The following is a 24,565-nucleotide window of genomic DNA, read 5'->3' as shown; positions in this document are numbered from 1 at the left end:
AGCCAAACTCTTGAACCAAGAATTCCATTTCGAAGAAAATGATTTTCTTGAGTCAAGAGAATAAATTCTTGACTCAAGAAAAGTTTCTTAGACCAAGAATAATTTCTTAGCTCAAGAATTTATTCTCTTGACTCAAGAAAATCATTTTATTTAAATGGTATTCTTGGTTCAAGACTTTGGCTCTTGAGTCAAGTCAATTTTTTTATCAGTGTACGCTCTCTGCAGTTCTGTACCATCAGTTTCTTAGTTATAAAAAAAAAACTGTCAAAAACTTTCAAAAAACTGACAGTCTTTTAATGTGTTTGTTGTGAGTTTAAAAAAAAAATTTTTGACCGTCTAATTATTTATAATTAACGGATTAAAGTTCAATAATTTATGAAAAAGTATGTATATATACGGAGTCGGACAAAAACAATTGTATAGGTTGCATCTCCACGGGTACAGTCTTGGATAAAAATTATATATGGATTACTTAGCTAAAAGCTCATATACTTTTGCGGCGCGTATAATCTCTAATTTTTTGACAATATTGTACCATGAAAACTACCTTAAATAGTTAAAATATAGTTTTTTTTGATCGGAAACTTCTCATTTTCCCAATTTTGATTATCAATAGGATGGCAATAAGCAATAACGCTTTATCCAACATTTTCTTCGAAATTTTGTCGATAACATATTCATGTTCAGACATAATGGTACGATGAACGAACGTTGTCGAAAATAATTTTTTAAAAATGTCGGTTGAGACGTCATTGCTTATTACCATTTAATTGTAAAAATATTTTTCATCGTTTACAGCAAACTGAATAATCTTTTTAACATTCTGTAAGTGCACGGAAAGACTTTTTCTTTGAAAATTACCATTGAGCCACAGTAATTGAGGGCCATTGTGCAACGCTTGATCTATTATCATTTTTTAAATAAAATTTACAAAAAAAAATAGTTCATTTTATGGTCAATTACGGCAAAATTATATGGTATAGATCTAGTAAAATTTGTTGAAAGAAACTTAAAAACTATTTTAGTTACCGACAAACAGTATATAACCATTTCATGACTTCCCGCAGCTAATAGTATACTATATACACATCGGGAATTTTCTGATAAATTTAACATGAAATTTAAAAGAAGTAATTATTTTTGACGTATATGTTCGAAATGAGCGATTTTGATTCGCTCACTCGTTTTGCTCGTTTTTATAACACCAGGCTTAAATCCGTTCTGGATGCACCATGTAATCTCAAGCTCATATCGTAAATTCAAATGTATCGAATTTCTCACTTTACACATAACGTATCGAACAAAATGTTTTGTAATTCCAACTGCGGAAATATGACTTAAGCAAAAAAACATTGGATATATATTTTTATTTTATTTTTATCTGTACGTTGAACCTTTTCTTTTTTTGTATTCAAAATAACTAACAAAAATTATTAGTAGCTGCCAAAAAAATTCTTTTAATTTTTGGAGATTAAATAAAGTATTTCCTCAAAAAGGGAGAAAAAAATGTATTTTCCAAAAATAAAATAAATTTAAAAAAAAATAACATTTTCTTATCAATTATTCTACTAAATAACATAAACAGGTAAACAAATCATAAACGAAAATTATAAATAATTACTGCAACAGGATGCTGTCCTGTGGGAGCAACAGGACAAAATTCTGATGCAGCAACAGGTTTTTGCTTGTGGAAGCAACAGGAACTTTCCTGTGGGAGCAACAGGACAACAGCATGTTGCAGCGCCATGATTGGGTTGTGATAGATAGATAAAATATTATTTTTATTCTTGATTAAAACACCTTTATTAATGATTGAAATTTTTGTACCTGAAATTTCAGTTACATATTTTTTAATTTTCCCCTTTGAAAATGATCAATTCAAGCTCAAAAATTCAAATTTAATTCATTTTCGAACCTAGCACTCTAAAATATGTGAGAAGTTTAACGGATGACTTTCAGGGTCAATTGATTTCCATCAGATTTTTTAGTCTTACGGAACGATTGTCTTAAATAGAAATTAGAAGTTAAACAAATAGTCAATAAATATCAATTTTTATCTAGAAAACAATTTTTTTCATCCAATTATTGTTCTAACAAATTGCCAGTACGTTTTTTAAAACTGTCAAAATTAATAATAAAATAAATCAATGATAGAAGTTATGTAATTCACATATATAGAATATTGCTTCACAAATGATCCATGAGGGAGTATAAAGTATGACACTGATAAAAAAAATTCAAATTTTTAAAAATTACCAGTGAAAATAATTATTTCGACGATCTAATTAGCAATTTGTCTAACTCCTTATTTTTTAGAGGGTGGTTTTTTAACATTTCGATGTAGCCATAATCGAATTATAAATTATTTGAATGATTCAAACCTAAATATTATATCTCTATTAGATAATAATGATATTAAATGATTTTTAAAAGTGATAATAAATTTTGAAATAATTGTTTTTTTCGTACTCTCTTAAAAGAAATCAGTGAAATTTCACTGGTTCACCAGTGAAGGTCGGTGATTCTAACCAGTGAATGCAATTTCACTGGTGAATCAGTGAAATTCACTGATTGAATCAGTGAACAAAATATCTGCACGCATGCGCGCTGGTATGTCCACTGGTTGAATCTGTGAAATCCACTGATTCACCAGTGACATTGTATTCACTGGTTGGAATCAGTGAACTTCCACTGGTGAACCAGTGAAATTCCACTGATTTCTTTTAAGAGAGTACAAATAGAAGATTCTCTAAAATGGAGTTAGACAATTTGCTAATTAGAACGTCGATTTGCAGTATTGAAAAAATATTCAAATTTTGAGAAAATTTTTTTTTTTGTCAGTTTGAAAAAAAAAATATATTTGTTCAACTTTCATTTTTCTTTCTAAAAAATTTTTTATTAACCGCTGGTCCCTACGATTGCAGCTTTATATTTATCTTCTAGACAAATTTTGAAAAAAACGCTCTGTTACGTAATAGATTTTTAAATTATTTATTGCAATAGCTTTATAATCATGAGTGCAACAAAGATAGTATTGTTTCTCGCAGTGAGTGCAACATGAAAAAAAGAGGGGACTGCCTGTCAATATATCTTTTCTATACAAATCAAATTTTTTATCAATTATAAGTGTAAATATTTTTTTGTTAGAATAATTTTGATTTTTTTTCAAATCTAAGAAATGTCTATAATTATATTTTAAAAAAGGAAAGCCACAGTGTGCGCACGTTTCAAATTCTCAAAATTTTTTCATATTTTAAAAAGTGTGACTGTTTTTTTTCGGTTTATGAAGTGGTTAGGTTTTATTAGTGTCAAAAAACTCTATCATACAATCATCAGTAACAATCAATTGAAAAGAATCACATAACTTAATTTAAAATGCAAAGTATCTTCAAGCATACATGAATAATAAAATGTAAAATTGCAATGAAGCATCCATCTAAAGATAATAAAAACAAAATTATAAATTATTTTAGCAAATATTATTCCTTATCATCGACAGATTGTTGGTTTGTTTGACAACGGATGTAATTATTTCTCATCCAAAAACATTGACCCCTCATAAACTTATAACTCTCTACTGTTCCTGGGCGTGTGAAATTCTCTTGCTTCCTCCCTAATACAATGAGTAAATTCGGTCGTCGCCCTCTGCTATTTTTTTTTTATTTTCTGTCCTCGTACACTGACCTGGGTTAACTTGCCATACAGTGTCGAGTATTAAGCCTTCAGTACTACTGACCCCCTCCCCAAATTCTCCATAACGTGCGTCACCCCTCTCTTTTGTCTGGCGACCAGCTGCATTACGGTTCTACCGCCAAACTACCGGGTACATGGTACATGTATTATATACAACATTGAAAGTCGAAACGATCACATACCCATGCTATGCATTCTTTGATGCAGAATGTTCAACGAAAGAGAATGGCTCGAGAGCAGGGCCACGGTCATTCCAAAATAACCACACTCTCCTTTTCTTCAATATCGCTTTTTCATATTATGTCGCTTCTCAAAAAAAAAAAAAAAATTATTCATGTTTTGCTTGAGTTTTTCTTTTAACAGTACTGATTATATTTATTATTATTACCATCACAATTAAATGCTAACGACACATTCATAACATACACACACACACACACACGTTCATCATTTTTAAACAAGTCATCCATCAGTCGAAATAAGAAAATTATTATTTTAATTTTAAAATAATTACTTTTCAACACTTTAATGATTAAAAAAATTAATATTGTTAATAAAATTTATCCAAATGAGTAAAATGATTTTTAGTAATTTTTTTTTTGGTTTTAAAATAAGCAATTTAAGGATTTTTATAAAAAAATTTATTTAAGTAAAAAAATTTTTTTATTTTCGATGAATTTTAAGAAAAAAAAGTTACTGATTAAAAAAAAAAATATTTTTGTTGTAAAATATTTATCAGCAGAAAATTATATATACCGCAGTTACTAGCAACGATTACTTGCACACCAAATACTCATGAAACAAAGCTACTTCTGTCTTCTCTAATTTAAACGTTTCATGACCTATCCTTACGCAGTGATGTATTACACACATACATATAACCGAAAGTGTGTATTCATTTACTCGGTGGATAAATGTGCTCTGTATTTAAAACCGAACAAAAACAGTTTCACTGTAAAAAAATCGCGCCAAGTCCACGTTCATAAGACTATTTTTTTCGATATAAAATAAAAAATTGAAAAATCCAAGTAACCGATATGATTGTATACGATTTTCGAAAATTAAAAAAAATTTTGTTGTAAATTTAAAAATTAAAAAAAAAATTTTTGAACGTACTTGGTGTGCGTCATTGTGTATTTCAATTTTTTTGAAAGTCCTAGTAAATAAATTTTACGAATTTCATTAAAAGTAAAATATTTTGCAACCACGCACACCAAGTACGTTCCAAATTTTTTTTTTTTAATTTTTAAATTTACAATTGGTTTCTCTCCAATATTAAAACTACCAATAAAAATTAAAATTTAAGATAAAATATTAATATTTAATATTTTTAGATTGTGCATTTATTTTTTTTTTATCTTTAAATAAGATAAGTTAACATACAATAAATATATTTATATATATATATATATATATATACATATATATATATATATATATATGCTATATATATATATATATATATATATATATACTTATATATATTGTACTTGCATTTGCGGACTTTAGAAATAAAACAACCCTCCCTATTTGCACTCGAGCGAATCAGACCATGCAAGCGCATGAAAAACGACGGCGAATAAACATCGGCAAAGAAAATGAAGTATGGAGATGCTTTCAAACTGATTTCTCTACTTTTTGATTTTTTTTGCTTTTTATCCAGCTTTTTTTATTCCTGTATAAATGTTCCACCCTTCGATGATTATTCATTACGTGCACTTCGGAAAAAAAATTCTCGAATCAATAGCTACCTCTTTACTTAATGACTAATCATGAGACAGAAGAGGATAAACAGAGAAACAGAGCTGCTATATTTGCGTTCAATTTTATATACGTATGAAAAAATCATTTTATTTTAGTAATTTTTTTATTTTTCGTTCTATTAAAGACTTACCAAATGTCAGTAGAATTATACAACCATTAAAAATTATTTTTTCATCGTATTAATATCCAAATAACCACTAATGCGTATTAAGCACTTCGTATGCACTCGGTTTGCACTCACACAAAAACTGAGTATCCAATAGAACGAGTTTAACTTTTTGTTTTATAAAAACTTGTACTGAAGATTTTTTAAAAATGATTTAAATGTCATCATTTAACAGTTTTACACTTAAATCACTAAAAATTTTCGTTGACAATTAACAACAAGTGTAAATAATTAACAAAAATAAAAATTAATTATTGAATTAATTTGAACAACTTCGAATAACAAATAATTTAAAAACTGGATTTGTTCGTTTCGTTTGTAATGCACAAATGTAAGTATACTGACCGTCTGCACGCTCTGTGCATCAAGATAACGCTCGCCGATTCACTAACCTACCTCACACACATCGAACGACGAACAAATGCGAGCGTAAGTATAGGGAAATGCAAAGCGGACTTGTCGGTGAAGAACTTGGTGTGGCTCCCCTCCTATCTTTTCTCTGCTGTCGTGTAAGTTTCGAGTCCATGAGCATGAAAACTATATATGTTATTACTATACTGCTATATAAATGAATTCTATTAAAGAGGGAAAATATGTATCTACTACAATTATTCCTACAGTTATTGTTATTATTATTGAGGATTATATGTTAAAAACATGTTTCTTTGTTTACGAAATAAAAAAAAAAATTTTAATGGAAAAAATTCAGTTTCATGGTCCATACAATACTTTTAAATATAAAAATGACATTTGAAGTTTTTTAAAAATCGCCTGTTTTTCTTTTACTATATCAAAATTAGAATTGTTAAATAAAAAATTAAAAAAAATTTTTTTTGATTAAAAAAAAAACCAAACAATTGTTTATTTTTACACAAATGCTGAGAGAAAAAATTTATTTTGAAAAAAATGAGCAATATAATAAGAAATAAATTTGTTAAAAATTTTAAACTGTTTTATTTTTTAGCTGTAGAAATCAAAATTTTTCTAGATTCGGGGAAAAAAAGTTGGATGAAAATTCGCAAGCTGTTTAGGTAAAATTGTTTTTTTTTTTTTTTTTTCCGAATCGAAAAAATGTTTTTTCAACAAGAAAGTTACTGTGAGAAAAATTTTTAGTTCTTCAGCTAAAGATGAAATTGTTTAAAATTTGCAAAAAATTAATTTCTTGTCACAATGATGCCCATTTTTTTGAAAATAAATTTGTTGTCTCAGTGTAGAATACTCCCGACTAGAAATTTCAGTGAGGCAGTGATTTGGCGCAGGTAAGGCATACCGAATTCCAAACTTGCAGTAAGTGAGGCATCCAAACCAGGCCGAAGTTTGGGATATAACGCAGTTGCGAGGCTCAGCCTAACTTGGCTTCCTGATTAGGTTGCAGTTTGGAAACCAAATTCGCAACGAAGAATCCAAATCTAATTCTTTCTTGATTTTTAGCTTTTTTATTATCAAGCGAAAATTAATAATAACAAATGCTTATTTTTTTATCTTCTTTTACTATTTTAAGTATAAATATTAAATTTAGGACTAAATTTTTTAAATATTTCATGAATAAAAAAAAAAAACAAATTCTTTGTTGCTTTTATTTAATATTATTTTTTTTATTTAATTTTATTTTTTCTGTAATTTTTTTTTTTTGTTTTTTGGAGCGTTTTTTAATGTGAAGAGATTTTTTTGATTGGTAGATTTGATAAGTCAAAGGGGAAGGAGATGATAGAGGAGTTAGATATACTAATCACACATAACACTTAACTTTACTTCATACTCGCCTTAATAGTAATTATAATTGGTAATTATTAATTATTAAAAATCGTACATGTCGAACGCGAGACTCGAACACGGTACCCGATGCACGAGGGCCCTATACCATACCGCGACGCTACGCCGATGATGAGCGACCTCTTACTTCAAGATACTTATAAGCACAACCAATGTTCGGCTTGCCTAATTTAAAACAAATAAGATTCGAATTGGGCTAGCCTAAGTTTGGAAAGCCAAGTTCGCTCCAAACTAGCAAAACTCAGGTTATCGTTACTTGAAACCAGTTCGGCGTTTCCATGATATATCAGACTTAAGGAATCCATGAAACTTTCCTAGTTACGTTCAAATATGGCAAGCCAAACATTTCGTTCTGCCTACCTTGGTTTTTATGAGGTACAACCTAGGCAAGCCTAAGGTACATGAGACACCATGTTTATATGTACAATACACAAATACTCTCATAAATAAACACTTTTATATGTATAGAACTAAAAGGCTTAACTTTGGAAAGACTTAAAGCCAAATATCTTCTCCCACTCCGTTTTAGAGTACTTTGGCAAGAAACGCCGAAGTTCGTCAAACGTTTGGAATGCCTAACTTGCAGGAAATTATAAAATCCAAAGGTCTACGGAAGTTCGGTTTGCCAAATTTAAAAGTAATTGGGGCCATCTATGGTAAGACGAAGTTTGGCGAATGTTTGGAATGCCTAACTTGCAGGAAATTATAAAATCCAAAGGTCTACGGAAGTTCGGTTTGCCAAACTTGAAAGTAATTGGGGCCATCAATGGTAAGACGAAGTTTGTCGAATGTTTGGAATACCTAACTTGCAGGAAATTATAAAATCCAAAGGCTTACGAAAGTTCGGTTTACCAAACTTAAAGGTAATTAGGGACATTTATGGCAAGCCAAACTACGGCAAATCTTTGGTTATCGTTACTTCCAGCTAGTCAGGCATTCCAAAGGTTCGCCGAAGTTCGGCTTGCCATAGATGTCCCAAATTACATGCAAATTTGGCATGCAAATTTGGCATTCATCTTCGTTTTGCCTAACGTGGATTTAAGAAGGCGCAAATTAGGCTTGCCTAAGTTAGGCAAGCCAAACTTGTCCCTCACTAATTCTTCGGCATTCCTCACTACAATTTCTAGTCGGGATATTGCCGGCAATCCGCGATGAAATATCATACACTGAGAGACAATTTTATTTAATAGTAATAAAAAAGTTTATTTGGACTTGAAAAGAAAACAGTTAATATTAATAAAATTATATTTTATATGAATAAAATTTTATTAGTATTTAATAAAATTTTTTTAAATACTAATATATGTTTATGAAAATAGCCACGAGCGTCGCTTTCATTTGCTGTCATTTATACGAATATTAAGTCATTAAAACAAATCTAATCTCAAAAAAAAAAAAAATTAATAATCATCAATTAATTATAATATATTCAAATATATTTTCACAGTAAAATCTTTCAATAAATATCTTAATAAATAAACAGTATAAAGATTTTTCAACGAGACATCCTAACCTAACCTACTTGTTTACTTCCCCTTACCCTTTATTAGCCAAATAAACGTTTTATTAAATAGTAATAAAATTTTATTACTATTAAATAAAATTGTCTCTCAGGTTAATTTGGATGAAGAAATCACAAAATGTAATTTTTTTCGATTTAATATGCCAAAAAGTCAGATGAATGCAAAACTAAACAATTACCAAAATTGCAATTTTACAATAGAAATTTTTTGTAATTTGTATTATAAAAAGATTGTAAAATTATTTCAAGTGATGCCAAGTTTATTGTTTCATTATTAGAATTATAAAACAAATTAATGACTTTGATTTACTGCGGTAGAATTGTATACTACGAAAAAATAAATTTTTTTTATCCGTTAAGAAAATTTTTAATTTCATAGAAAAAAAAGCATATCGATAAAGGTATTATTTACAAGATAATCAACAACCAAAAGTTACTTTTTCATTTTTGATTTTAAGAATGTTTTTTTTCTTCAATACTTTATATTTCACTGATAAAGTTTTATTTAAATATTTTATATTATCTTAACACTGTCCGATGTTATATTATATGCATTCAAAGACAGATGAATTAAAGGCCCGCAGATCGTAAATCAACAATTGAAAATTATCGATTATTTTCGTTAAATTTCGTCGTTAAATTAGAATTAATACATAACTTTGAAAATATAATTTAGAGTGTCAAGTAATTTTTTCGGTTCAATTAATATTTACAAGACACAATTTTTTAATTTGAATCAGATTATGTATTTTGAATTTCAAAATTTAGAATTTGGGTAAACGACTATCGGTTATAAAAACCGCAATATTTTATTCGAAATTCTTATAAGGATTATTGACTGAGTGTAATTTATTGTCCATTATAATGAATTAACAGGTTGTTAAGAGAGAAAATATTATTCGCGTGTATACGTCAGACAGTGTGCGGACAGAGCTGACATTCGAGAATTAACTTCCCGCTAAGAAAATCAATGATTAAAAAATTTCGGGAAGTTATTGATTTTACCCCGGTTTTCGAAAATCGAGTTCTCATAAGATCTCCACGTTGTAAGGACTTAAAGAGCTGACTATTTTCTGTGTGTGCGTGTGTGTGTGTGTGTGTGTGTGTGTGTGTGTGTGTGTGTGTGTGTGTGTGTGTGTGTGTGTGTGTGAGAGAGATTGATTGATTGATTGATAAATTTATTTATGCCAAGGCACAGGCCAAATGGCAATTTAAATACAAAATATTTACATCTTAAAAATAATAATATTAAATGTAAGTACAAGGTTCTTAACCTAAATTTTAGAATAATATTGCAAAAATAATATTTCAAATTTACTTTCTTTCAAAAAAAAAAAAAAAACTTTTAACTATTTTTAAACTTTTCTAAACTGATTCGACTATTATCTCAATTAAAATTTTTTAATTAGTATACAAGTACTGTAATCAACAAATTTAATCTATCAATTGTTCAATTTATCAACTGTCTAAATTTAGCAGTTTTGATTTTATTAAAAAAAAAAATTTTGATTTTATTAAAAAAAAAAAATTTTAGCAAAAAACTAATGATTTTTAATAAATGATTTATTTACTTACAAATAGATTTATGAATATAAATAAAAATATACAAATATAAATATATATATTTATTTACTAATAACACTGTAAATCCAAGTGTTTTAACAAAACACACATAAAATGTTTTGTTCCTATCTTAAAGCATTGTAGTCACTTTTAAAACACTTCCATGTGTTTTAATTTCCCATGTTAAATGCCCATTTGTAGTCACTTTTAAAACACTTCGATTTACAGTGAAATTATTTATTTTTAATTAATTTTGAACTTCTTGCTTAAAAAATGAAGTTTTGAAAAACTAGGAAGTTATTTTTTATTATTAAAATTCAGATATTGTTAAATTATGAAATAAATAGAAAAATTCGTAACAACAATCAACTTAACTCAATTATACTGAGGTTATAAGAGGTTATAAGAGGTTTACATACTTACACACACACACACACATACCTACATGCATACAGACATTGTGACACCCTCGCGGGAATAGTCAGGGAAGCTTCCTAGAACCTCAAAACATCGAGATCTGATGAAAACTCGATTTTCGAAAAACCAACCCGTGTAAAAAAAAATCGTCTTAAAATTGTCTTAAAATGATCTTAAATTAGTCTTAAAAAAATCTTAAAAATAAATTTATAATTTTTTAACAATTTTAAATTAAATTTAAAAACATCTTACTCAATAATATTGCGATTAGAAATTCGTAAAATCGTCTAAAAAATGTCTAAAAATTAATTTTCACAACAAATTCGAGAACCAAAATATCAAAAATCTGCTCTCGGAATTTTTTTTTTTTGGCGTCTTAAAAGAGTCTTAAAATAGTCTTGGTTTGTGTCACGTTTAAGATCTTAAACGAACGACAATTTTAAGACAATTTTAAGACGATTTTTTTTTTACACGGGAATAAATTCTCGATTTTGGAAAATTTTCAATTTTCTTAGCGGGAAGTTAAAAAAATCAGATTTTTTTACCACACCGTTCAAGAGATATAATTAATTAAAGTTTTGCAAAAATACACGGTCTCTTATGAGTGTCCTTGTTCAATAACTTCGGAAATAGAGGATTTATAAAGAATCGGCCAACTTGACCCAATAAAAAAAACTTTCCAATAGATAGAACAATCTTTCATACATATTCTATCAAAATTTGATAACAATTTACCACATAGTTTTAATTTAATTAATTTTTTAATATCAAAAATTGGTTTCTATCTTTGTTGTTTGTCGGAGACATTACTCCCCCATCTTTTTTAGGGAAAAAATGGCGACTTCTCGGTGCGCGGCAAATTTGAAATTGAAATATAATCATAAAGTTTTTTTGCATTAAAATAAATTGTTATTAAACATACATTAAAAGTTCACGTAAATTATAGCAGATTTAATATATTGAAGTGATATTTGCAAATTTAAACAATAAATGAACATCGTGAGCATCTGTTTTAAGTACCGACCTTACATAACCTATAACAGTTGTTAATATTTTGTGACAGCCCAGTACTTGTCAGTTGATACACGGAAAGATTAGAACCCGACTGGTTCGTGTTTTGCACCAGACTCAGTCGTGTGCGGCGCCAGAGTGGTTATTATGCACGGATTCTGGTGCGCACACGACACAGTCTGGTGTAAACTAATTTTTCTTCCAATTTTTCTTGCACATGACTGAGTCTGGTGCAGAACACGAACCAGTCGGGTTCTAATCTTTCCGTGTATTTTAATAGTTATCTATATATATAAAAATAAATTGCTGTGCGTTAGTCTCGCTAAAACTCAAAAACGGGTGGACCGATTGAAAAATTTTTTTTTGTTTTGTTCGCTATAGTTAAGAGATGATTTAAAAAAAAAATTAGAAAAACGGTTGACCCTGAAGGCCATCCGTGGAACTTCCCGCTAATTCCATACCTAGGCGCTTAAAATTGCACTTATGACGTTTTTGAGCTCTTCGAGCTCAAAAATACATTTTATATGTTATTTTGAGCTCTCTGAGCTCAAGGAGACAGCTTTTCTATGCTTTTGAATTCTTTGAGCTCAAAAATCTTATCAAAGTTCGATGAAACACGATTTTTAAATTTTCAAACTGCTATAACTTTTGAATGAATTAATCGATTTTCACGCATTTGGCAGCGATAGATGTAGTTTTTTAAGTTTTATAAATAATTCAGGACATAAAAATTGATCTGATGAAACATTTCGGAGTTATTACAAAAAAACACTTTTTTCGATTTTTTTCGACAACGATATCTAACGAACGCATCAACCGATTCTGACGCTTTTCGTGGTGATCGATGCAGGTTTTCAAGGTTAAGAGCTAATGAGTTTTTGTAGTCGATCGGTTCAGCCAATTCGGAGATATTTAAAAAAAAAATGAAAAAAAAAAACAAATTTTTTTTTCACTTTCTTTGCGATTTCTCGACATCTACTGGTCCGAATCGGTTCCGACTTTCAGGAAATCTAAGTTTGGCGACCCATACAAAAAATGAAGATCGGCCCGATACTGGGCCAAGATTGGTAACCGATCTTTAAGTATCGGCCGAGTATCGTGAAATATCGTTGGGCCAAGACTGGGCGAGCATCGGATGGTAACACCCAGCCGATATAAGCGACTGAGCATCGGCCGAACATAGTAACCAAGCATTGGCCGAGCATCGGCCAAGCATAAGCAAAAAATCAAATTTTAGGTAAAATAATTAAAAAAAATTTTTTTTCATTGTTTATTTTTGAATTATTATTATTCTGAGGTGATGAACTACTGGTTGATAGAAATTAATTCTGAAAAAATCCGGATGCGAAGGGATTTGAACCTGGTCCGTCTGCGTGGAAGCCTCGAGCGGTGTCACGGGCGCTGCTAACTGATCTCAGTGTAACGTTCTTAGTTTAATCATTTCAATGTTCAACAATCAATTTTTCTCAGTATAATTGAGTTAACTTGTTTGTTGTTACGAATTTTTCTATTTATTTCATAATTGAACAATTTCTGAATTTTAATAATAAAAAAAAACTTCCTAGTTTTTTAAAACTTCATTTTTTAAGCAAGAAGTTCAAAATTAATTAAAAATAAATGATTTATTAGTAAATAAATATATATATTTATATTTGTATATTTTTATTTATATTCATAAATCTATTTGTGAGTAAATAAATCATTCATTAAAAATCATTAGTTTCTTGCTAAAATATTTTTTTTTAATACTAAAAGAAATAGGTTCAACTGATTGAGTAATGTAAGAATTTATTGAAAAAGTCCTCCAAAAAAATATTCATTAACTTATTAAGTCTGTTTTAGTGAAAACAAATGTTGATTTAATTTTAATAGAGTTTGTTAAATAATAAAAATGTTAATTAAAAACTAAAAAATGATCAATATAATATTTATAAAAAAAACATTGTTAATAATTTAAATTGGTGTTTTATCCTAAAAAAATCTCTTAAGATAATTTTTAAAAAATTGATTTACTAATTTTTAGTACATATTAGTTTATAATTTGGTCAAACGTTAAATTAAAAAAATTGAAAACAATAATACAACATAGTAATGACTAATATGTATTAAAACAATAAATATTGTTTTCAAGTGTAATAAAGAATTAGCCAGAGCATCGGCCAAGCAATGGCTGATAATCAAATCACATACCATTATACTATAATAAATATCGTGCGGTAGCCGATGGCTTACCTAGACTAGGCCAGTACAAATCGCCAATGCTTGGCCGAATATTAAAGCCGATGGTTTACCGAGGCTAGGCCGATACAAAACGCCGATACTTGGCCGAGTATTAGTAGCCGTGCCTTGGCCAATGAACGGAAATTGTTGAGCATCGGCAACTTTGTATGGGGAAGACCTTTCGGAAGACATTAACTGCGATCAAATCGGTCAAGCCGTTCAGAAGTTATAAGAGGTTTACACACACACACACACACACACACACACACACACACACACACACACACACACACACACACACACACACACATACACACACACACACACACACGCACACACATACAGACGTACGGGCATCATCGTAAAAATAGTCAGGAAAGCTTCTTAGGGCTTCAAAACGTCGAGATCTGTTGTAACCTCGATTTTTTCAAAACGGGGTGAAAACAATAACTTCCCGATTTTTTGAAAATTTTCGATTTTCTTAGCAGGAAATTAAAAATTTTTGAAGAACGCGAAAGTTTAGCTAAAAAAATCAAAAATTATTAATTTTGTGTTGGAATCGCTATTGTTACGCTTGAGCCTCAAGGTTGCAAGAGAGTACCAAAATTGTTCGATATATAGGAAGATACGTAGAAGTACCCATACAAAAAATGAAGATCGGCCCGATACTGGGCCAAGACTCGTAACCGATCTTCAAGTATCGGCCGAGTATCGTGAAATATCGTTGGGCCAAGACTGGGCGAGTATCGGATGGTAACACGCAGCCGATATAGGCGACTGAGCGTCGGCCGAACATAGTAATCAAGCATTGGCCGAGCATTGGCCAAGCATAGGCAAAAAATCAAATTTTAGGTAAAATGATAAAAAAAAATTTTTTTTTCGTTGTTTATTTTTGAATTATTATTATTCTGAGGTGATGGACTACTGGTTGATAGAAATTAATTCTGAAAAAATTCGGGTGTGGAGAGATTTGAACCTGATCGGTCTGCGTGGGTCTCAAGCGGTGTCACGGGCGCTGCTAACTGATCTGAGTGTAGTGTTCTTAGTTTAATCATTTCAATGTTCAACAATCAATTTTTTTCAGTATAATTGAGTTAACTTGATTGTTATTACGAATTTTTCTATTTATTTCATAATTGAACAATTTCTGAATTTTAATAATAAAAAATAACTTCCCAGTTTTTTAAAACTTCATTTTTTAAGCAAGAAGTTCAAAATTAATCAAAAACAAATGATTTATTAGTAAATAAATCTATGTATTTATATTTGTATATTTTTATTTATATTCATAAATTTATTTATAAGTAAATAAATCATCTATTAAAAATCATTAGTTTCTTGCTAAAATATTTTCTTTTTAATACTAAAAGAAATAGTTTTAACTGATTGGGTAATGTAAAAATTTATCGAAAAAGTCTTCCAAAAAAATATTCATTAATTTATTAAATCTGTTTTAGTGAAAACATATGTTGATCTAATCCTAATAGAGCTTGTTGAATAATAACAATATTAAAAACTAAAAAATGATCAATATAATATTTATAAAGAAAAAAAATTGTTAATAATTTGAATTGGTGTTTTCTCCTAAAAAAATCTCTCAAGATATTTTTTAAAAATTGATTTACTAATTTTTAGTAGATATTAGTTTATAATTTGGTCAAACGTTAAATTTAAAAAAATTGAAAACAATAATACAACATAGTAATGACTAATACGTATTAATTGTTTTCAAGTGTAATAAAGAATTAGCCAGAGCATCGGCCAAGAAATGGCTGATAATCAAATCACATACCATTATATTATGATAAATATCGTGCGGTAGCCGATGACTTACCTAGACTAGGCCAGTACAAATCGCCAATGCTTGGCCGAACATTAAAGCCAATGGTTTACCGAGGCTAGGCCGATACAAAACGCCGATACTTGGCCGAGCATTAGTAGCCGTGCCTTGGCCAATGAACGGAAATTGTTGAGCATCGGCAACTTTGTATGGGTATACTGCAGAGTTGTACTATTTACCTATTCAGTTTGTCGGACATAACCACAAATCTCAAGAAGAACCGCAAGAAGAATGTTTGTCATTTCTTTTGTTTTGTTCGTGCTTATTTTTGCAATGTTTATATCTATCTATCAATGGGGTATTCCATATCAAATCGACCACTTTTGAATCTTTTCTACCCTTCAAAAGACATTTTTGAGAATTTTTTCAAATTTTTTTATCCAACCCAAAAAAAGTTATGAATTTTTAAAAAAAATGGCTTTTTTATTTTCAAATAGCCATAACTTTTTTAGGCATTGACCTTTGAGTACCTTTTTCTTTTAATAAATTTTTGTTTTTGAATGAACTTTTGGAAAAAAAACGCAAAAAAAATTAAATATGATCAATTCTATAAAAAATAATCGGTTTTTTTTAAGCACAATCGTTATTTTTTCGAAGTTGGTGACTTTTTGTTTTTAATTTTTTTTCTCAAAAAAAAACTTCAATCAATTTGACAACCATTTCCGCTCATCTCGGGCAGGGCCGATTTTTTTTTTATATTTTTTTAATTGAAAAAAAAAAAATTTCTATTTTAGAAAATTTGAAAATTTTTTTTTCAATTAAATAAAAAAAAAATTCGGAAAACGGTTAACCCTGAAGGCCATCCTTGCAACTTCCCGCTAATTCCATACCTAGACGCCTAAAATCGCAATTATGCCATTTTTGAGCTCTCTGAGCTCAAAAATACAATTTATGTGTTGTTTTGAGCTCCCCGAGCTCAAAGAGATAGGTTTTATATGCTTTTGAGCTCTTCTAGCTCAAAAAAGCCATTTTTTTTTAAAATTCATAACCTTTTTTGGGTTGAACAAAAAAATTTTTAAAAATTCTCAAAAATGTTTTTCAAAAGGTAGAAAAGAATGATAAAGTTTCAGCTAAATCTAAAGGGGTCGAGTTCAAATGTGGTCGCTTTGGCATGGAATACCCCATGTATAACCCTATGTATAAATGAATAGCTGTGCGTTAGTCTCGCTAAAACTCAAAAACGACTGGACCGATTTTGATAATTTTTTTTTTATTTTGTACGTCATCAGGTATAGTTAGAGGATGGTTTAGAAAAAAAAAATAAAAAGTTGAAAAAAAAAATCCTAAATATTAAGAAATCAAAAATATCAAATAACATCAATTGTTTCCTGCTTCACAGCAGTATTTCATTTGTCACCTATATAAGTCTATCTATATATATAGATAAAAATGAATAGCTGTGCGTTAATCTCGCTATAGTTCAGGGATGTTTTCGAAAGAAAAAAATTTTTGAAAAACCCGAAAGTTTAGCTAAGGAACTGAACAGATCTAAAATTGTTAAACGTCTATCTTCTGTATGTATGGACAAAAAAAAATTTCATAAATTCAGTGTTCATTTTTTAGGATCTTGATTTTCAGGCGATAATGAGAAGCGAGTTTCATTTAATAACTTGATAAAATTCTAACCGCGCTTCATGCAGCCAGTATTTATTCTTTATCGAAGTAGATTAGAGTTTAGATTGATAATCGCTGTTCGGAAGGTGTTTTAAAATATATTGTAGGTGATACGAAGTTCACCGGGTCAGCTAGTATTATTATAATTATTTGACCATAATTATGAATTGAATTTAATCAATTAAATTTTGATTAGAAATAATTTTATATTTTATACTATTTTTCGAGTGATCTCTTGCAAAAAAGAAAAAAAAAATATCTATTAATTTGATCTCAGAATGCGACGATCAAACTACCTTAAGCTTTATGAAGAATCTTCAAGTTTAAATTGATAGAACCGAAAATTTCGGAGTGATTCCGAAAAAACACTTTTTTTGGTTTTTTTTTTAACGATAACTCACGAGCGAATCAACCGATTTTGACCGGACTGGCGGCGATCGACGTGGTTTTTTGATGTTAAGAGCTGATTAGTTTTTGGAATTGATCGGTAAAGCCGTTTAAAAATTATTCCTAAAAAACCCCATTTGAAAAAATTTTTTTTTGTAATTTTTTTTGCGATTTCTCAAAATCTACCGGTCCGAATCGTTCAGAAGTATATTCAAAATCTAAGTTCAGTCAAGCCTTTTCGAATGGCACCAACCGCGATCAAATCGGTCAAGCCGTTCAAGAGTTATGAGAGGTTTACATACACCCACACCCACCCACCCACACACACACACACACACACACACACACACACATACAGACATACAGATACCATCGCGGGAATAATCAGGGAAGCTTTCTAGGACCTCGAAACGTCGAGATTCGACGAAAACTTGATTTTCGTAAAACGGGGTGAAAACAATAACTTCCCGATTTTTGAAAATCTTTAATTTTCTTAGCGGGAAGTAAAAAAAAAAACTAGGTTCGATATGAAATAGAGCACCAGTTCATCGAATTCTGGAACTAATGAAAAATTTCGGTCTCGATGCATTAATTTTTTCGGGAGTTATCGTGAGTAAGGTAAAAGCCCCAATAGATGATCACGTACCAGTATATGATCACTCCATGTATTTGTATATCTATATTCATAAATATAGGTATACAAATACATGGAGTGATCATATACTGGTACATGATCATCTATTGGGGCTTTTACCTTACTTACAAAATCAGCGTACAGACATTCAGACATTCACTTAAAATTTTTTTCGAAACGTTTTTTTTTTTTTTAAAGTAGAAACAAAATGATTTTTAGAAACTTTAAGATAGATTAATCAAAGTGTTTTCTCGATGTGCATCTACTCATATATGGTTGTGATAGAGACATTTGAATACCACAAAATTGCTTGAATTTGTCATGTCAGGAATACAGCACTACTTAAACCGCTTCGCGCTGTGGAGCGTGCAATAACAGATAATAATTTGAATGACAATAGTATACTGCACTTGCAATAATTGGTTGGCTTAACTTGCAATTTTAATTTTTATTTTTAAAGTATTCATCCATTATTATTTAATTATTTTATTAAAATTTATTTTTTCTGCGATAATATCACACTTTAAAAAGTCAGTATAAATCCCAAATATATCTTACGCTACTTATTTTCATATATTAGGCTGATTATTAAAATTCCGTCGGAGATTGAGAATAGTCCGTTGACTAACGTTGAGTGCAGATTTTAAGGCTTAAAGAATTGAAGTAAGTAACCAGATGTCAGAGAGATTATTTTGTCAATCTCATAAGTTAAATTAAAAACATGCGTATATTTATAGTTTGCTATCAAAATAATCTCCAATATATATTTTGGATACACTTCAGATTAATATTTACTGATTATTTTTTTGTTGTTGATATAAATCTACACGAAAAAATAAAGTTCTTATCAGAAGTGAACAAAGGTTAATTTTTGGGTCCAAGAAAGCTTTCCTTCCGCCCATCCCCCTTTCTTAGATTCATCCATACGTCTATATACGCCCTATGTTAGACTCGGTTGATATTCAATACTCCAAAATATGAACTAGTGTATCGTTAAGGGGGATAACCACTGTGACGATAAAAAAAATCGGTGATTTTCATGAAGTTTTTTGACCGGGAAAATAATTACTCTTAAAATAAATCAGTGAAATTTCACAAATCGGTTCAAATTCACAGGAAATCTAAGTTTGAGGGAACTCTTTAGAACGCCGTTTAGTAGATTCCGATCGGTTTAGTCGTTCAAAAGTTATAAGCGAGTCACATAGTCACACACACACACACACACACACACACACACGCGCGCGCGTACACATACACATATACATACATACATACATGCATACATACATACATACATACATACATACACACATACAGACGTACGGGCATCATCGTAAAAATAGTCAGGAAAGCTTCTTAGGGCTTCAAAACGTCGAGATCTGTTGTAACCTCGATTTTTGCAAAACGGGGTGAAAACAATAACTTCCCGATTTTTGAAAATCTTCGATTTTCTTAGCGGGAAGTTAAAAATTTTACTTACCTTATAATCTGTATTAATAAGGTTATCGTTGAACGTAGCCAATTTTTTCACTTCCCCAGTAGAAATAATCAAGTTTTCACTCGATTCTAACCAGTAACTGGCATGTCTAGTCGAACTGGCTAGTTACTAGCCAAAAACTCAATTTTATCTCTACTAGGTTGGAGTAACATTTACTACAGAATAGACTAAAGTATATAAGGTAACTTATACGCTATATTTTGTTTACAGGTGATTTTAACGTGTTGTAAATCCAACTTCAACGATAGTTGTTCTTACCGCACTGTTTTTTCGTGTCTATTTTACTTTACGTTACTCTAAAATTATGTACCTCATGAAATATTTATACTTAAATTAAACTATTATCGAGTCCTGGGCCATATGGGAGTTTTTTCTCCTTATCTCTAGTGGTGTCCATGACTTTTTGATAATTTTTATCAACTGTTCCAATTCGTTTTTTTAGTAGATTTGACATTTTCATCGGAGCGCTGAGCAAAAACGGTCAATTCAACTGCTCTCACTAAAGTGACTGTATCTCCGAAAATTTTCGAACTTTTGATCTCAAATTTTACACACATATTTATGAATAAATAAACTTTGGGTGAAAGCAAAGAAAAAAATTTTTTTTTTATTCGTCACAGTAGCTATCCCCCTTAAGAAGAAGTATCAGTAGCATTCAACAGAGGGTGTATGAACATGAGATTCTTCCCTTGTTAGAAAGTTAAATCAGATGCTATATTAGTCGAAATAAAATGATGGTAAAAACTTGAAAAAATTTTCCAAACTAATATCAATTTTTTATAACCATACTACAGTATTACGATAGATACATCTTTTTTTTCATGCACGGATAAAAAGGATACCTTCATTCAAGTAACAAACTCTCCTCTTGGCTTTTCTCTTGAACCAAAAACCAAATACGTACTCAATTAAAGGAAAAAAACTTTTTACATTAAAAGTTGAAAATATTTAACTTTAAATAAAAAAATTAGGAAAACGGTTGACCCTGAAGGCCATCCCTGCAACTTCCCGCCAATTCTATACCTAAACGCTTGATATTGCACTTATAACGTTTTGAGCTCTTCGAGCTCATAAATAAAATTTGAGTGTTATTTTGAGCTCTCTGAGCTCAAAAAAATAGCTTTTGTATGCTTCTGAACTCTTCGAGCTCAAAAGTTTGATAGAAGTTTGATAAAACACTATTTTTTAAATTTTCAAATCGCAATAACTTTTGAATGAATGAACTGATTTTTACGCGGTTGGCGGCATTCTACGCAGTTTTTTAAGCCTCATAAAGAATTTCTAAGTTTTAATTGGTCAAACTAGAAATTTCTGAGTAATTCTGAAAAAACACTTTTTTTGGTTTTCTTTCGTTAACTCACGAACGAATCAACCGATTTTGACCGGACTGGCGGCGATCGACGTGGTTTTTGTATGTTAAGTGCTGATTAGTTTTTGGAATCGATCGGTAAAGCCGTTTAAAAGTTATTCCAAAAAAACCACTTTTGAAAAAATTTTTTTTTGTAGCTTTTTGCGATTTCTAAAATCTTCCGGCCCGAATCGTTCCAAAGTATATTCAAAGTCTACGTTTGGTCAAGCCCTTTCGAATAGCACCAACCGCGATCAAATCGGTCAAGCTGTTCAAAAGTTATAAGAGGTTTACATAACATGCACACACACACACACACACACACACACACACACACACACACACACACACACACACACACACACACACACACACACATCCTTATAGACTTGCGTTCCATCGAAAGAAGAAGAGCAAATGACAACAACTAGAAGAAAGGTAAAAATAACACCTCAGCTACCAGAAGAAAGAGCAGTAGCTAGATCCTCCCCTCACGAAGTAATGCCTAACGGCGGTTTCCATGAGAGATTAGAGGAAAGAGGGAAAGGGGTTTAGGATTTAGTGGGTAGGGGCGCTAGCGTCGAGTATTAGTATGACACTGCGTCGAGTCGCACATATCCAGGCCAAACAACTATGCCTAGAATCCGTAAAAAGGATTCCCCCCCCCCATTAAAAAAAAAAAAAAAAAAAACACACACACCCACACAGACATACAGACACCATCGCGGGAATAGTCAGGAAAGCTTCCTAGGACCTCGAAATGTCGAGATTCGATAAAAACTCGAGTTTCGTAAGACGGGGTGAAAACAATAACTTCCCGATTTTTGAAAATCTTCGATTTTCCTAGCGGGAAGTTAAAAATTATTGAAGTGAAAAAGTTAATTTCTAAAGCAAAAAAAAAAGTTTCTAGTGACAATTAATTTCAATCTCAACTGAAGAACGCCTTGTTCTTAACTCAGAAAACACTTTGTTTGACTGAAGATTATTTAATTCTATTAAGTTAAGAAAAACTTTTTTGAGAAAAGAAATTTTAGGCCTTAAAAGTATTGAAAAGGAAATCCGATATGTCCGAGCCAGAACTCAAACCCAGACGTTTCTGATAGTAGGCTCTATAGTTTACCTCTATAGCCATATATGATTTAGTTTTAATTATACAAATAGCGCTAGTGTGGTTTTCCTATTCTTTTCTATGCAGTCTTTCTAGAACAAAAATATTATTTATCACTAACCAAACAATCGGATGTGAAATTTCAAAGATATGTTAAAAAAACACTTTTTTTTATTTTTTAAAGTTAAATATCTCTCGAACCATTCAAACGATTTTGACGTTATTGGCGGCGATTGAAATGATTTTTTTAAGCTCTAAAAATCATCTCGTTGAATCAAAAACGATCCAGGAATGAATGTCGGAGTTATATGTAAGAAAAAAAAAAAACATTTTTTCCCTGATATTTTGTTCACGATACCTCACAAACGAATCGACCGATTTTGAACGCGTTGACGGCAATCCGTCAGTTTTTTAAGCTTAAGAGCTGATTAGTTTTTGAAAACGATTGATTCAGCAGATTAAATTTATTTAAAAAAAAACATTTTCTGAAAATTTTATTTTCGAGATTACTCAAAATCTATTGGCCCGAATTACCTTAAATATTATAAAATATCTAGGAATAAAGAAACTCTTTCGATTGCTGTCAATCCCGTTTGAATCGGTCGAGCCGTTTAAAAGTTATGAGAGGTTTACGTTCATACGCACACACACACACACACACACACACACACATACCCGACGGAAGAAGCCAAATTCCCACCGAGCGCGTCCCCAGATGGCGGATAGGGGGGGGGGGGTCCTAACCGGTCGTAAGATCGGCGGATTGGGGCGAAATAAAATAGCCCTCGTGGACCAAATCAGACATCGGAGCTGAAGAGTAACATCCACCATCCGTGTATCCTTGTGGGTGGGAGAAAGCTCGCTGTTCTTCGGAGCAGAGGGTAAGAGCGAAATAAAATAGCTCTCGCGGTAAAAAACGAAAACTCCCCTTTCGGCAGGAAGGGTTGGTCACACCATCTGACCTAGGGTCACGTACGCAAGCGGATACGGTGACGCTGCTCGAAAGAGATTTGCGAAATGATCCTTATAGCGCGGTGTACGTGGTAACTCCCGGCATCTACGTGCCGCACCCACGGGAGCAAGAGGAAGCCGATGAAGGAAGCAGGTGCAGGGTCGAAGCGGTTGAGATTTCCCGCTTCAATGACCGAAAGCTCTTATAGCAATAAGAGGTAGCTGTAAGAGTGATCACCCCTCCACTTCCGGAGGCATCGCGTTTGGAGACGACCTTTTGCTTTGGAGTATCACTCAAAATCATGGAAGAAACGAAAAAACAAGAAAAGGACAGGAGTATTAGTGGGCCTCACGCCCAAGAAGCAGCGATTACAGCAAGCGCTGAGATGAAGCGAACGCAAGCGCTGGAACGCCTCGAAAAGCTGACCAGCGAACTGCATGAGTTTGTCCAATCAAAGGTCAATATCCATAAAGAGGTAAAGGCCAAGGCAACCGGGGTAGTTAACGCGCTTCGAAGGTTTAAAAAACTGGACGAAGAATGGCAGTCACCTCGACGACTCACTCCTCGTCTTACGCCGGAGAAGAGCAGTCAACTTACTGTGGAGATCGAAGAATCAATGGACACCGGAGGCGATGGTGACGGTGAATCTGATGCTAAAGACGAAGGTCATACTTTCAACAAGTCTAACAAGAGGAAGGACCGAAAGTCCCCAGATGGAATAGATGGGCGATTGACGAAGAGAAAGGACTTGAAACCAAGTCCTCCGAAAAACGTGATGAAGCAGAATGCCGAAAAAAAAGACGCGACTGATTGGAAAGATGTCCACACAAGGAAAGAGAAATGGAGGCTAGCCAAAGAACAGCTCCCAAAGGAGCCTTCAAAGAAGCCCAGGCCGGAGCCTAAGCGCAAAAAACCGCTCAAATGGATCAGACCCGACGCATTGATCATCCGCCCGGCCGAGAAAGCAAAGTACGCCGAGATTCTGCGTCGCATAAAGAAGGACGTCCCTGATGAGCAGGTTCGCACAATGGTGGACAAGATCAACAAGACCAGAA

At 31.5% G+C, this 24,565-nt stretch overlaps 1 protein-coding gene across 1 annotated transcript in view; it reads right to left on the bottom strand.

Moving 5' to 3' along the window:
• Nucleotides 1-5,795, bottom strand: part of LOC123271993 (mushroom body large-type Kenyon cell-specific protein 1) — a 96,162-nt gene extending 90,367 nt beyond the window's left edge. Inside the window, exon 1 of the mRNA XM_044738558.1 lies at nucleotides 5,588-5,795. The gene's annotated coding sequence lies outside the window, so the exon portion shown is untranslated. The remainder of the gene's footprint in view (nucleotides 1-5,587) is intronic.
• Between the last annotated feature and the right edge of the window lie 18,770 nt (nucleotides 5,796-24,565).

The sequence above is a fragment of the Cotesia glomerata genome, linkage group LG9 (genome assembly GCF_020080835.1).
Source record: "Cotesia glomerata isolate CgM1 linkage group LG9, MPM_Cglom_v2.3, whole genome shotgun sequence".
NCBI lineage: Eukaryota > Metazoa > Arthropoda > Insecta > Hymenoptera > Braconidae > Cotesia > Cotesia glomerata.
This window is presented reverse-complemented; position numbering and strand designations above follow the sequence as displayed.